We start from the raw sequence: 16,292 nt of genomic DNA, 5'->3' as shown, positions 1-16,292 counted from the left end.
AACATGCATATGAAGAGTCAGAGCAAATTGTACAAACATTTGCACACACCATTGTCTTCGGTTCTAAAAACAAGCACTGGTATAATTTTTTGGTTATGGCATGCAAGGTAGGGGCTAGGTCTTGACTTGTGGCCAACTTGTAAACTCCCTTAGGTTTAAAGGTTGATGGATTGGGTAGTTTACGAGTAGTAGCTAGTGCTGTTGAGAATTTTTAGCCAAATTTTCAAAGAGAATGCTGCCTCGTTTTCGTGCTTTGTGAGGAAATTACCTCCGCACGATGCATCAACCATGGACCTATCTCTCTTGGCTAACTCTTCATAAAAAGTTTGAACTAATTGCCACTTGAGGACTTGATGATGTGGACATTTATGAAGTAGGTCCCTGAAACGTTTCTAGGTCTCAAAGAAAAGTTTCCCATTCATTTGTGTGAAACTTGGGATTGCCCTTCGCAGCTGGTTAGTTTTCCTAATTGGGAAGTACTTTTTAGGAATTCATGCTGCATGGTAGCTCAGTTGGTCATTGAGTTGGGCTCTAAGGATGTCAGCCAATATTTGGCCTTATTTTCAAAGAGAATGGAAAAAGCCTAAGATGAAGGGCGTCGTCACTGAAATTAGATATTTTGATGGTGAAGAAAATCTCCAAGAACTTATCCAAATGTTGATAAGGATTTTTAGAGGAGTTCTCGTGAAAGTTAGGCAACATCGAGATGATTGAAGTCTTAATCTTGAATTGTGCTTCTTGAACATCTGGGAACTAGATGCAGAACGACAATGTGTATGCATTAGGCACAAAGTAGTCCCTAAACGGCCAAAGTGGTTGCTCTCCAACCACCAGTAGATGGGGAGCTTGGGTTCTGAGAATTGATCAATGGGAACCAGTGGGTTTCATTCAGCCATAACTTTTGGCTCAAAGCACTCAACAATCTTTAGATAAGAGGCAAGTTTCCTAATGGATCTATAAGATCTTTCAATTTCAGGATTAAAGGAACTATCTCGGGGTTGCGAGAGCACAAACCAAACATACACAGTTGAAGCACTCAAAATCAAGACTTTAGAGATAATAAAAAAAAAAATGAAAATAAATAAAGAAAGATGAGAATAAAAGGAGTGAAAATAAAAAACATAAGGCAACAATACTCTAAAGTGGAAATGGGTTCATAACCGTGGCCAAGTCCCCGGCAACGGCGCCAAAATTTGATAGGCTCCCCAAGGCTTGAGTCCTTAACTACCAAAGATAAAATTTATATAACCTAACTAGTCCCAAGTTCAGTAGAAAGTGGATAAGTCGGGTGTTGATCCAAGGAGATTTAAAGCGATGTTCTGAGACCTCTTCCAAATTAGTTTACTATAGCCTTGTATAAAAGAGAAGTAAAAAGGTGGTATTTTTCATTGGGTGAAGTCTAACAATCTACTAGAAAGCATGTAAAAGAAAGCAAATAAATCTAAGTTAACCCTACTCCTACAAAGCAATGTTTAGACATGAATATAGTTTAGGATGTTGTTTTGTGTAATCTAAGTTCAGTGAGTTTACCGTACTAAACTAATTGGAACCCGGCTAAACAATCCAATGAGTCGTTTGATGGCATAGAGTAGCAAGGGTGCACCAGCTGTCTGGAGCATGGTCGGGAACCAGAGTATACTCTATCACAAACGATCATGAGAACCTTTATAGGAGACTATAGCCTAATACGTGTGCCTGACTGAAGCAATAGAGGTGCTAATCTTGTCACTAAACATCATCACCATCCAAACAATTAATGAAAGTAGAAAATGAAAGCAGTAAAAAGAAAGCATGTAAAAAGATCATCCCTTTGCATTCATCATGTTTGTCATGAACGCTAGGAAGTACAAAAAAATATCGTGTAATATACATGAAAGCACAACAAGCCGCCAGTTGTCACAGGCCATCGGAAACTTCATGCACAAACCGAAATAGGAATTGAAATCTACTCTACTTCTAATCTAAAGTGGCTCTCAATGATGCCTTAAGTCTATCACTAACCTAAGAGAGGCCAAAGGGGAACCCATAGCTCGTGTTCATAGCGAATACTAGTAGGCTTTAGGGTTTACAAGGTTTGTTTTACAAGTTAGGAAAGTTTGCAACAAATCTCGCGCAGAAGATCATCGCTGTCAACCAAGTCTGTAGAGACTAGGAAAATCAAATTAATAAAAGTAATAAAAGAAAGAGAGAGGAAAAAATGAAATGAAAAATAAGGAAAAAGGGAAAGAGAGCATCGGCAGGGGTTCATTGACGAACCCAGAGTCTTCGTCGACGAATGTCCCTATAGTTCTCATCGACGAAGTACATGTGTCTCGTCGAGAAGAAGATGCCGAGAGTTTGGGGAATTTCAAGAAATTTCAAGTTTGTTGGTGAACTAGCCTTCTCGTCGACGAAGTGCCTTCATGGGTTCATCAACGAATCACTTGAACTCGTCGATGAATGCCAGACTATAAATATTGAAACCCTCATTTTCAACACATGATTCTCTCTCTCTTTCTCTCTCTCTCTCTCTCTCTCTCTCTCTCTCTCTCTCTCTCTTCGATTTTGGTACTGTTAAAGCCCGAATTGATGATCAGGAACCACCACGAGGTTCATAGGAAGATTCTCTATAACTTAGGTGGAGCAGATTTTCAGTTTGGAGTTCTGGGACATCATCCCAAAATCAAGGTAATTAAGATATTTTAGGGTTTAATGGGTTGTTTGGAGTATTTGAAACTTAGGAAGTATTAAACGAAAGTTGTTTTGGGAAATGAGTTGTTTAACTTGAGAAAAAAAAAATGTGATTTTTAGGGTTTTGAGCTACGAACGCTGAGGAGTGTATGTTTTAGGGTGTTAATATCTCTTAGTAAGCTAGGTAAGGGGAATAAATTATAGTAGTTTTTCTAAAAATTATTGGTTAAGAAATATGAGAAATGGAAATATGATATTATACCTGAAATTATTATGATATGAGTATCAGATGAAAATTATGTGGCATATGATTTATACTAAAATGTATTTGAAATTGAGTTAAATGGTTTACATTGAGAATAATGAGACTACGAAATGTGTATTGAAATATGAGATTTGAAATGTGGGAAAAGATGAAAAGTGATATGTACTGAAAAGTACCTTCTAAGAAATGATGAAATATGAAATGTGGAAATGTTTTATTGAAAAATGTTGAATAATGTGAAATGAGATATGTATATGTTATTATAAGATGAAATGAGTATTAAATTGATGAAATATCATTGAAATGATGAAATAAGTTGTGAGTGTAGGAAATGAAAATACTGCAATGTGAAATCTACAATGTAAATCTTGAGATGTGATTACTGAAAATGTGAACATTGCAATGTTAATGCTGCAATAAGAATGGTGAAATGTGAATACTGATATGTGAATATGAGAATGTGAATATTGCAACGTGAATATTGCAATATGAATGTGAAATGAGAATACTGGAAATGTGAAAAAATTGCATTGTGAAATACTGCAATTGTGAAATATTGAAATGAGAAATGAAACCCTTATGGATGGATGTGTTATTGAATTAAGCATGGTACCGTTGCTAGTGGTGATTAAGTGCAACCACATTGACTCATGGAGTGTGTGGCGTGATAGTTCAAATGAGCCATTGTGAAGGGTTATTTTTCCCCTTGAGTCCGGATCTGTGTATATGGTAGGTCATTCATACTACAGAAGAGTATATGGTATAATTATTTTGATCTAACTGGGTAGGAAAACCACGGTTAGGTCCAACCTTTAGGTCGCACAGCCTCGACCATGGGGGGAAGCATGGGGTGGAATATGGAGAGTGACCTCGACCATGGGGTGAAACATGGCATGGAAAATATCCTCAAGGCAGCCATGAGTTACAAATGTGGATGTATTGGTTACCAAGGACACTCATGAGCTAGATGTGAAATGGAAATGAAATGGCATGGAAATGGAAATGAAAATGTAAATGAGAAATGAAATAGCGAGAGTTAATAATATAAATAATGAAAGCGAAGTAAAACACTCCGCCTGAGGGCTTACTGAGTAAGGTGAGTGCCCTGATAAGTATTAGTTGTAGGTAAACCCGAGTTAATCGAGCAAGGATACAAAAGATATCAGAGCAAATGGGAGCTACATGTATGGGTGTGTAAGCTCCTCTATTCTTGGGAACTTCGCTGGTGAATATGGGTTGCGTGTGAATGGATTTGGAAATCAAATTAAAAGCTTATGAAAACTTGTGTGTTATATCTATATGATTATGAATGTGGAATGGTATATTTTCTCAGAAGATATTATCACTAAAATGAATATATGTTATGATACAATGAAACTCATAATACCACACACTGTAGATAATTTATTCCATCTCACTAAGATGTGTCTCACCCAACCATTTAAATATTTCAGGGAACCGAGATAAACTAGGTGATAGAGCTTCGAGATTGAGGGGAGTTGATACCCTAAGTAGACAGGGTGAATGTTCTGAACTAGGGATGGAGGATTCCCCTATCGCATTTTGTGTTTCTTTTTGGGAATGTATTAGACATGTATATTTGGATGGTTTAGTATTCTGGTATTTGTGTATTTGCTGTGGTATATATGTATATAATAACTTCCGCTATTAGGTTTGTGTATTTGAGATTAATTGTGTACTCGGTACCCACTTCGGTCCGAGTTATGTATAAATGGTATCAAAGGTGTTGACGTGGTCGATATGTGACTAATATGCTTTATTTATATTGAAAAAAAATGGTATGAAAAATTGGGGCATTAGAAAGTTGCCTCTTTGTCATTCTTGTGCGTGCCTTACTCAAGACTCGCGGGAAATCATAAATTTGAATCTTCAATGTCTTCAACTGCGTCATGCATCAGGGTCTTGATGGTCGAGACTTGCAAGATCTCGATCTTTAGGAAATCTTAGGAACTCGACATAGTCACCCCTTAATGTATCTTGGTCGAACACTTCATCGAGGCTCTCAGTAATTCTGCTCTCAGTTCTGTATCCGTATCCCAGTGTGGTCGCCCTGGAGAGTCACTTGGTTGAGGACTTGGTCGAACCTTGTAGCATTTTGATCTCAGTATGAATTTTGAAGTTGGCGGTGGAAGACTAAGTCGCCCCTGTGTGTTACTTGTAGCGCCACATGGTCAAGCATTGTCTTCTTATCCCTTGATGATCTAAAGCTTTAGGAGCTTGGCTAAGCATCTGATTTGAGCTTTGAGTTTTCCAAATCTTCCTTGGCTTCTTGTAATGCCTAACTCCATGGTTTTAACCAATTTTTCCTGAAAAGACAAACAAATCTTTCATAACTCTGAACAATAATAACTATAGGTAAATTCATAGTAAAATGAGGATTAAAAAAAGATAAATGAGGGTCTAAATTCATGCATTTTAGGGACTCATCAATGCTGATAATGATTTTCAGTGGAGTTCCCATTAAAGGTGGGCAGCGTTGAGATGATTGAAGTCTTTATCTTGAATTATGCCGCTTGAACATCTGGGAATCAGATGTAAGACGGTAAGGTGTATGCATTAGACACAAAGTAGTCCCTAAGAGGCTGAAGGGGTTGATCTCCTACCAAAGGTAGGCAGGGAGCTTGGGGTTCTTGGATTTTTTCAGTGGGAATCAATGGGTTATTTTTGGCCATGGCTTTAAGTTTGGACGACTCAGCTTTCTTTGGATTAGAGATAGGTTTCCTAAGGGATTTATGGGATTTTTTGATCTCGGGATCTATGAGAACTATCTTAGGTTCCAAGGAACGCAGGCCAAACATATACACTTTAAGCATAAAGATTCAAACTTCAATATGTAACCTAAAAATTAGGATAGCTTCCCAAGAGGGGGGTGAATTGGGATTTTAAAAAATTTCGTTTAATTCCTTTTAAGAATGCTTAACTTCTTTTATTGTTTAACCAATTCTTTGACTTGTTTGTTTAATTTTTCAAACACACAATAACTTGGTTTCTTTTATACAATAAACAACACAACTAATTAAACATCCAATCTTCAACCACACTATCCAAACCAATCAAACACAAATGGAAAGCAAAATAATCAAGTCAAGATTAAGATAACTGCATCACTATTTAGATTGATGAAAGCATTCAAGATTCAGTACTTTTGGAATATAAACACATTCCAATCAATATGAAACTTGAAACAATTTAACTCTAAGATTTTGTTTGGTTTGCAGCCTTGTAGTGAATTTGAATCAAACCCTATATTAATGAATTTGCTTCTTCAATATGATGTTCAATATAAAATCCAATCACTCTTTCTAAATATTTAGAACTCAAATAAACTCTTGGTAAATTTATCTTTAGGTGTTTAACCAAGTAACGTACTCCCGTATGGTTTCGGCAAAGTAAGGTTTAACCAACGTACACCCTTTCAGTTTCCGCAATCCTAAATCAAAATTGAACTTTAAGTTTATTTAACTTCCACTATCAAAGTTCCTTTACCGGGCGGAACAAAACCTTTACTCACTCCTTCAGTAGGCTAGAGCCCGCCTCTCCAAATGATATCCCCTCGTTCAGTCACTCCTTAATTAGGCTAGAGTTCCCCTCTACGTAATATCCCCTTGCTTAGCCAACGATCCGAACACCTCGAACAGTCCAAGAACTACACAAAATATAAAGAAAATACTGCGTACAAAGCACTCTCAAAATAGAGTAGATTAGTACAATTTCAGCTCTAGGTACTTCAATAATTTAAATACCACAAAGAAATAGAATTAAAGCTCAATAGTAGAATTCACCAAGGTTTCCTTTGTGATTTTAGAATATTCAATATGAGAACCTTGGGTTGGTATTTCAATAGCAATTCAGATGATCTCTTTTCAGCAAGAGTTTGAGCAATTCAAATCTTTAAAAGAGGTTGAGAGATTTGATACAAGTGTGTTGTGTAATTGCTTGTCTCTTTGAAATCTTGAGATTAAGGAAATATTTATAGGCATTCTAGGCTTAGTTTCCTTGTTCCCCAAGTGACTTGAAGTGGTCTCCAAGTTTATACAACATTTTTATTTGAAAAATCAAAATTTGAAATTTTCCTGTTGGAGTTTAAAAATTCAAAAACCCGTGGAGTTAGTTGGCTGGACAGGCGACTGGGTAGTGCACATTCATAGGGTCAGTCGGTTGGAGAGACATAGTTTATTTTGGGTTAGTCGGGTGGGTGATTTTACCTTTGCTGAGTCAGTCGGCTAGACAGATATTTTTTCTGTTCTTTTTTGTTAGTCAGCTGACTAAACCAAGTTCTTTTTGGTCAGTCGGCTGGGCAGACCATTAACTGTTTTTTCATTTTTGGTTTTTCAAATTTAGTTTCACTTATATGTTTTGATTTTTGATAAAACCATTTTTTGGGGTTTTTAAAAGGTCTCTAAGTCCATATAACATCCCCTAAAGAGCTCCAACAATATTTCAAAAGATATTTAAATATCAAAGCACTTACATAAAGACTTCTAAACTTTTTGTTATTCTTGAAAACTTTGAGTCTCCATGCTTTGGTCTTTTCATCTTCAAGCTTTAGGATACATCATGCTTTTCATTGAGTTCTTCTTTATCTTTAAACTTTGGTATTTTGATGCTTGATGTTTTGAAGAAACTCTCACTTGACTTGTCTTTAATTTCCAAGCTTGTATCCATGTCAAATGTGAGTGATGAGATTATATATACCTGAAATAGAATCACTCAACAAAACACATGTTAAACCATCTACATTTTTTATCATCAAAACAAGATTGAAACACCTAATTAGGTTAACAATCTCCCCCTTTTTGATGATGACAAATGAGAAGTAAAGATAGGGATAAAACTCCTCCTAACTATATGCATTCCTTTATTATGTACTCAAAGTCATAGATATTAATATACTCAAGATCATAAACATGTCATATTCCTTAAATCTTCCATACATGCTATATTCCATAAGTCTTCCATATATCCTAGTTGCACATACATCATTTTTAATCAGATCATTTATAAGGATAAACATTCCACACATAAATAGATATATTTCCATTCATAAATAATCATAATTCCATACATCATTCCATATGCATTCCATATTCCATACATAGAATTCAAACACTTTTATCTTTGCTTTTCATAGAATCTCCCCCTTTGGACATCAATCAAAAAGAGAAGCAAAATAACAACACATTATGAGCATATCATGCATATCAACCATATGTACACACTCAAGTTATTATTTTTCAATATAACATGTATAGAGTGTAATATCTTTACTAACATCTTTTTCCCCCTTTGATATTATTCAAGATACTAATTTTTTATGCCAATTGATGATTTTATGATACCAATTTTAAATTTTAAATTTAATTCATGATATCAATTGATTAATAGGGAAATTATCATAATATAAGCAGTAAGTCATAACTCCCCCTGAATTCAATACATTCAATTTTGTTACCAACTTTGCATTTATCATCCCATGTTTCAAAACATTTAATCATGTCATGTATCAAATATCAACATCATGCTAATATCATCAATGTCATACCATGTTCATAGACATAATCATACTTGTCATGCTCAAAGACAAATTGAACTTTTAAATTGTGATACTAAGTGAGCTTTTAAATTTTGATACCAATTAAAATTTTTAAAATGTGATGCCCAAAATACTTTATAGATACCAAAGTCATTATCACATCATGCATAGCTCATGGATACCAATGTAACTGTTATATCTTTCTTAGCTTATAGATATCAATAGTACCAGTAGTAAGTTTATCCATATGTTTCATCAATAGCATGCATGGTCAATAATTAATCTCATATCAAAATCCATGTTTATACACAATAATCTCATGCTCAATTTTCAACATAGTGAGCCATAAATTATTAATATAAGTCAAGTCATGTAGCATATAGCATATCAGCACATCACATAAATAGGGAGTATATCATATAGGCATGTAAGCATGTAGTATATAGGCTTTCATTCTCAAATATCTTCTTCAAGATACTTATGTAATAAGATTAATTTGATATTTTCTTAAGTTTAAGCCATGTAAAAAATCATCCTATGATTTTGGATCAACAATGTTATTTTCTTTATGTTTGTAGTTATTATTTCACTTTTGGTACCCATACCTTTTTGGGTTCGGTAGGTTTCATAAGGGATGTTTCTTTAATCTTCCATACTTGTTTTGTTTTAACACCCTTTCTTTTAAATGAACATTCAAACTTTATATGCCCCTTTTTCTTACATTGATAGCATATGGTGTTAGTGTAGGCATTAGAAGATGTGTTTGCATAGTCTTTTGATCCTTTTGAGAAATATCCCATGTACAAATACTTTTTCCTTTTATTTTCAACTCCATTAAAACCAATGCCTTCTTTGTTCAATGACATTTTTTGTGAGCCAATCATCTCATCAAGATTTTCTTTTTCTTTAGTGAAGTTATAAATGATCTTATCTTTATCTTTGATTTGACTCTTGAGATCGTTTATCTCCATCTCTTTCTTGTTGTCAACTTTCTTTAATGATTTCTTTAACTCTAGAGATAATTTTCTAATTCTATCATCTAATTCAGAAATATACATATCTTTCTCATATACCGTAGAGGATAGGGATCGAAGGTCTTCTATCATTTGTTCATTCTTGCTTTCTAATTTCTTGATTTTCAAGTCGTTTTCTTTTTCAACAAGAGTTTTAGCTTCTATTTCTTTTATTACAGTTTCATACTTATTTTCTATTTTCTTGATCTTTGAATCCTTTTATCTTTCAGCATTTCTAAGGGATTCTAACTCTTTCATTAATCCTTCATTCTTATTCTTCAATGAAGCATTTTGTTTATTTATTTTGATAAGCATCTTATGTACTTTGAATAGATCATTTTGTAGTTCATCATAAGATGACATACCCTCATCATTGGATTCACTAGATGAATTACTACAAGATTATCTAAGGGTTTGGATGAGGAGCTTTCCTCATTGTCCCAAGCCATAAAGCACGTATAAGCAACTTCTTGGTCACTTGATTCATTTTCTGAACTACTTGTACTCATCATGTCCCAAGTAGTGGCTTTCATGGCCTTTTTGTTTTTCTTCTTAGACTCTTTATTTGATTTAGATTTGGATGCTTCATACTCACTTGTTAACATATCTATCCTATTTTATCTAACATCTATTGTTTCTTCATATGTTACTTCTAGCTTGTCCCATATCTCCCAAGCCATTACTCGATTAAATTTATTAGCATCTAAAGCACAATATAAAGCATTTATAGCACTAGAATTAACTTGCGGTATCTTATAGTCTATGTCGGTCATATCTCTTTTCTCTTTGGGAATTTGTTTTCCATATACTATCTTAGTAGGAATTTGATCTCCATATATAACAACTTCTCATACCTTCCAATTCATAGTTTGGAGATAGATTTGCATTCTTTTTTTTTTTCCAAAAAGTGTAATTTATACCACAAAATATAGGAGGCCTAGTTGAAGATTTTCCCTCTCCAAAGGGAGCTATGCCTAAGTTAGCCATATAGATCTTTTTATAACTACTTGTTACGTATTGTTATAACCCCGCTCTGATACCAATTGAAAATTAGGATAGCTTCCCAAGAGGGGGGTGAATTGGGATTTTAAAAACTTTCGTTTAATTCCTTTTAAAAATACTTAACTTCTTTTATTGTTTAACCAATTCTTTGACTTGTTTGTTTAATTTGTCAAAGACATAATAACTTGGTTTCTTCTATACAATCAACAACACAACTAATTAAACATCCAATCTTCAACCACACTATCCAAACCAATCAAACACAACTGGAAAGCAAAACAACCAAGTCAAGATTAAGATAAATGCATCACTATTTAGATTGATGAAAGCATTCAAGATTCAGTACTTTTGGAATATAAACACACTCCAATCAATATCAAACTTTAAACAATTTAACTTTCAGTTTTTGTTTGGTTTGCAGCCCTGTAGTGAATTTGAATCAAAACCTATATTAATGAATTTGCTTCTTCAATATGATGTTCAATATAAAATCCAATCACTCTTTCCAAATATTAAGAATTCAAATAAACTCTTGGTAAAATTATCTTTGGGTGTTTAACCAAGTAACATACTCCCGTATGGTTTCCGCAAAGTAAGGTTTAACCAACGTATACCCTTTCGGTTTCCGCAATCCCAAATAAAAATTGAAACTTAAGTTTATTTAACTTCCAAATTATGTAGTTTGTATGTTTTTCAATTAAACCATCCACGCAATTGTATATATACTGAAAGAAAAGAGTAAGCGAAAGAGAGAGGAACACAAGATTTTACGAGGTTTGACTTCAACAAAGCCTACGTCCTCGCCCTTGGCAAACCACCAAAGGGTTCCACTATCAGAGTTCCTTTACCAGGCGGAACAAAACCTTTACACACTCCTTTAGTAGGCTAGAGCCCGCCTCTCCAAACGATGCCCCCTCATTCGATCACTCCTTAATTAGGCTAGAGCCCGCCTCTCTAAGCAATATCCCCTTGCTTAGCCAATGATTCGAACACCTCGAACCATCTAAGAACTACACAAAATATGAAGAAAATACTGTGTACAAAGCACTCTCAAAATAGAGTAGATTAGTACAATTTCAGCTCTAGGTACTTCAATAATTTAAATACCACAAAGAAATAGAATTGAAACTCAAGAATAGAATTCACCAAGGGTTCCTTTGTGATTTGAGAAAATTCAATATGAGAACCTTGGGTTGGTATTTCAACAGCAATTCAGATGATCTCTCTTTAGCAAGAGTTTGAGCAATTCAATCTTTGAAAGAAGTTGAGAGATTTGATACAAGTGTGCTATGTAATTGCTTGTCTATTTGAAATCTTGAGATTAAGGAAATATTTATAGGCATTCTAGGCTTAGTTTCCTTGTTCCCCAAGTGACTTGGAGTGTCCTCCAAGTTTTTACAACGTTCTTATTTGAAAAACCAATTTTTGAAAATTTTCTGTTGGAGTTTAAAAATTCAAAAACCTGTGGAGTCAGTTGGCTAGACAAGCGACTAGGTAGTGCAAATTCACAGGGTCAGTCGGCTGGATAGGTGGATGACACCCTACTGTCTCTCAGAAATTAATTCAAGAAATGATCAGTTGGCTAGAGAGACACAATTCATTTTGGGTCAGTCGGCTGGCTGTCAATCGGTTGGGTGATTTTACCTTTGCTGAGTCAATCAGTTGGACAAACATTTTTTCTGTTCTTTTCTTTCAGTCGATTGACTGAACCAAGTTCTTTTTGGTCAGTCGACTGGGCAGTCCATTAACTATTTTTTCCTTTTTGGTTTTTCAAATTTAGTTTCGTTCATATGTTTTGATCTTTCATAAAACCTTTTTCCATGGTTTTTAAAAGGTCTCTAAGTCTATATAACATCCCTTAAAGAGCTCCAAAAATATTTCAAAAGATATTTATATATTAAAGCACTTACATAAAGACTTCTAAACTTTTTGTTATTCTTGAAAACTTTGAGTCTCCATGCTTTGGTCTTTTCATCTTCAAGCTTTAAGATACTTCAAGCTTTTCATTGAGTTCTTCATTATCTTAAAGTTTTGTTCTTTTGATGCTTGATGTTTTGAAGAAACTTTCACTTGACTTGTCTTTAATTTCCATGCTTGTATCCATGTCAAATGTGAGTGATGAGATTATATATACCTGAAATAGAACCACTCAACAACACACATGTTAAACTATCTAGATTTGTTATCATCAAAATAAGATTGAAAAACCTAGTTAGGCTAACATAACCGATAAAATACAAAAGCAAAAATATATACAAACAAAGAAAAAATATCCTAAGAGAGAAATTGGCTAACAACCATACCCTAGTCCCTGGCAACGACGCCAAAATTTGGTAGGCTCACGAAGGCTTGGGTCCTTAACTATCAAAAATAATATTTATAAAACCTAACTATTCCCAAGTTTAGTAGAAAATGGGCGAGTTGGGTGTCGATCCATAGGGGCTAAACTGTATAGTTGTAAACCTTTTCTCAATCGGTTTATTAATGCCTTGTGTAAAAAGAAAGATAAAAAGATGATATTTTCTAATGAAATCTAACCAACTGCAGGAAAGCAAATAAAATCTATATTACCCCTCTCCTACATAGCAGTGCTAAGATTATGAATTAGGTGCTGGACTTCTTGCCTCTGACTATGTTCAACCAGTAATACATAAGAGTACTAACGTGAGCCATCTCAAGCCAAAATAGGAGAAGGTATTTCAAGGGCACATGGTAGCAAGGGTGCACCAATCATCCGGAGCACGTTCGGGAACCAGAGTAAACCCTGTCTCGATGATCACAAACACCTTCGCATGTTCATAGCCAACTACTTATCCTGGTTGAAACAATAGTAGTGCTATTCCTTATTGCAACTTTTCATCATTTATCAAAGCAATAAATCAAAAGCAGTAAAGGAAAGCATGTAAAAGAAAGCGGTAAAGAGAAAGCAAGCAAAAGATCAATCCTTTGTATTTAGTACGTATGTCACCAACGCTAGAAGGAACAAGAGAATGGTCATGTAATATACACAAAGATTACAAAAACGCCGCTAGTTGTCATAGGCCATCAGACACTTTGTACACACACCAAAACAAGAATTGAAATCTACTCTACTCCTACTCTAACTTGGCTCTCAATGATGTCTCAGGTCTCTCACTAACCTAAGGGAGGCCAAAAGGGAACCCAAAGCTCATGTTTGTAGCGACTACTTATTATAGGCTCTAGGGTTTACAAAGTGCGTTTCACAGTTTAGGAAAGTTTATTGCATATCTCGCGTAGAAGATCGTCACTATTAACCATGTCACTCCCATGTCTTCCTTGTGCATCCCTTGGTCAATTCTCTCGGGAAAGCAAGGATTTGAATCTTCAGCTTTGTCAACTCAGTTATGCCATGGGGTCTTGCTAGTCGAATTGATGGTCGAGGCTTGCAGTATCTCGAACTTTAGGGAATCTCAAGAACTCAACATAGTCGCACTGCATGGCCTCTCTGGTCAAGCACATCATCAAGGCCCTTGGTATTTCTTATCTCAGTCTTGCCTCAGTATCTCAACGTGGTCACCCTTGAGAGTCACTTGGTCGAGGGCTTGGTCGACCCTTACAGCAATTCTTCCTCGGTATGAACCTTGGATTCTGCTAGTGAGGACTTGGTCGGCCCTTGGGTTGCTAGTCGCGTCCCTTGGTTGAGCAAATTCTTCTTTTCCTTTGATGATCTAGAGCTTCAGAAGTTTGGTTGAGCACCTGATTTGAGCTTTGCATGTCCCTAAATTCTCCTTTAGCTTCTCGTACGCTTAATTCCTTGGTTTTAACTTGTTTTCCCTAAAAGGATGAATAAGCCTTGCATAGCTCTGAATAATGATAACTCTAAGTAATTACATAATAAAACAAGGATAAACAAAAGTAAATGAGGGTCTAAAATCATGTATTTTAGGGACTCATCATTGCTTGATTAATATGTACGTAAGCAATGCATAGGTCCCTTACTTTTACAACTTCGTTAGACTCTTGTCATTACTCATGTGATCTCTGTTTAAGGTTTGATTTTTAGGAATGAGAAATAACATAGTTTATTGCCTAAATACCTTGTGTTAAGAGATCTTAATTAATGCATGCCTATTATTTATATGATTAACATATACTAATCTATTTGACTGAGTTTACTTTTAAAAGATAGTCTTCCCCCCATTTGTTCCCTTTGAATTCTTAATTCGACTTATGATGGATGTAGGGAAGATTTTACTGTATTGTGATTCCCTCCTTCTTATCCCTAGGTAGGGACAAACTCTCTTCGTTAAGCCTATATGTGTGAATGGGAATAGGTGCTTGCACCCCAAGATTGAGGCATTGAAGGCAAACTAGAAATTCCTTTTTGCCAAAACCCTATTCCTTTTATAAAAAAGCTCCTATTTTTTTTGTTAATATTTTTGGCCGATGATGAATCTAGTAATGTTTTCAAAAATCTCGTGTTTTTTTTTTTTTTTTTTAAGTATCCTTCTTCAAAGAAAGAAACTTCCTTTTTTTGAAACTAAAATACCTCCTTCATAATGACTGATTTCCAATCAAAGAAATTCAATTCTTATCTTCAAACCTTGATTGTCAATCATGAGAATTCTGAAATCTCTCCTCATTAAATGGTTGTCTCTAACTCTTATTAGCAATCAGGAGATTTTTCAACCCCTTCGTTAGGTGATTGACTTTAGCCATCATTGAAGTGTGATTATTAATTAAGATATTTTTCTAATCTCTTATTAAAAAAGGTTGACTTCAACCATCATTAAATCCTAATTGACAATTATGAGATTTTTCAAATCACTCATTAATAATTGACTTCAATCATTATAAAATCCTGATTGACAAATAGAAGAGTTTTCAAATATCTCATTAAATTGTTGACTTCAACCGTCATTAAACCTTGATTTTTAATAAGGAGATTTTCCAAATCCTTCATTAAAGGTTGATTTCATTCATCATCTAACCCTAATTAATAATCAGGAGATTTTTCAACTTCATCATTAAATGGTTGACTTCAACCATCATTAAATCCTAATTGTCAATCAAGAGATTTTTCAAATCTTCATTAAATGGTTGACTTCAATCATCATTAAATCCCGATTACCAATCAAGAGGTTTTTTAAACCACTCTTTAAATAGTTGACTTCAATCATCCTAATTGCCAAGTAGGGGATTTTTCAACTCTCATTTAAATGGATTGACTTAAATCATATTAAACCTTGATTTCCAATTAGGAGATATTTCAGATCTTTCATTAAATGGTTGATTTTAATCATAGTTAAAATGGTGGTGTCAGTTAGGATATTTTCAATCCTATTAGCATTAAATTCTCAAATTTCAATGATGGAGTTAGAACCACAACCTCTATTAATCCAAAACTCAATAAATGATCCCGCACATCTCATCTAATCTCTAATTCAATTGAGAGACCTTAATGCATCTTTTAAATTCTCTATGGCAATTAGCCAAAGTTTTTTATTTTTAATTTAATTTATTATCTACCTTCTTTTACTCTTCTATTTTTTATTTTTTATTTTTAAATATAGGGTTACTAAGGCCAACACCTTTTCAAACAAGAGAATATAAGGGTTTCCAACCTTGTTGTTTGGGCTCTTGGATGGTGAAGCTTCACTGGATGATCAACAAGGGGAATTTTTATTGCTTCTTTTCCTCTTATTTAAGGCAAACAAACAAACAAACAAACACACACACACACACACACACACACACACACACACACACACACACACACACACACACACAATGGTGCTGCTGTTAGAACTGGTATCGATAGGGTTGC

The 16,292-nt window shown here is 34.7% G+C and overlaps 1 non-coding gene across 1 annotated transcript; it reads left to right on the top strand.

The window, feature by feature from the left end:
- The first annotated feature begins 348 nt into the window (after nt 1–348).
- LOC131143576 (small nucleolar RNA R71) lies at nt 349–454 on the top strand. The gene has a single exon (XR_009133561.1). It is a non-coding gene; the product is annotated as a small nucleolar RNA R71 (small nucleolar RNA).
- Nucleotides 455–16,292: the final 15,838 nt, after the last annotated feature.

The sequence above is a fragment of the Malania oleifera genome, chromosome 11, assembly GCF_029873635.1.
Source record: "Malania oleifera isolate guangnan ecotype guangnan chromosome 11, ASM2987363v1, whole genome shotgun sequence".
Classification (NCBI taxonomy): domain Eukaryota; kingdom Viridiplantae; phylum Streptophyta; class Magnoliopsida; order Santalales; family Ximeniaceae; genus Malania; species Malania oleifera.
Note: the sequence above shows the minus strand (reverse complement) of the source record. Positions and strands in the feature narration are given on the sequence as shown.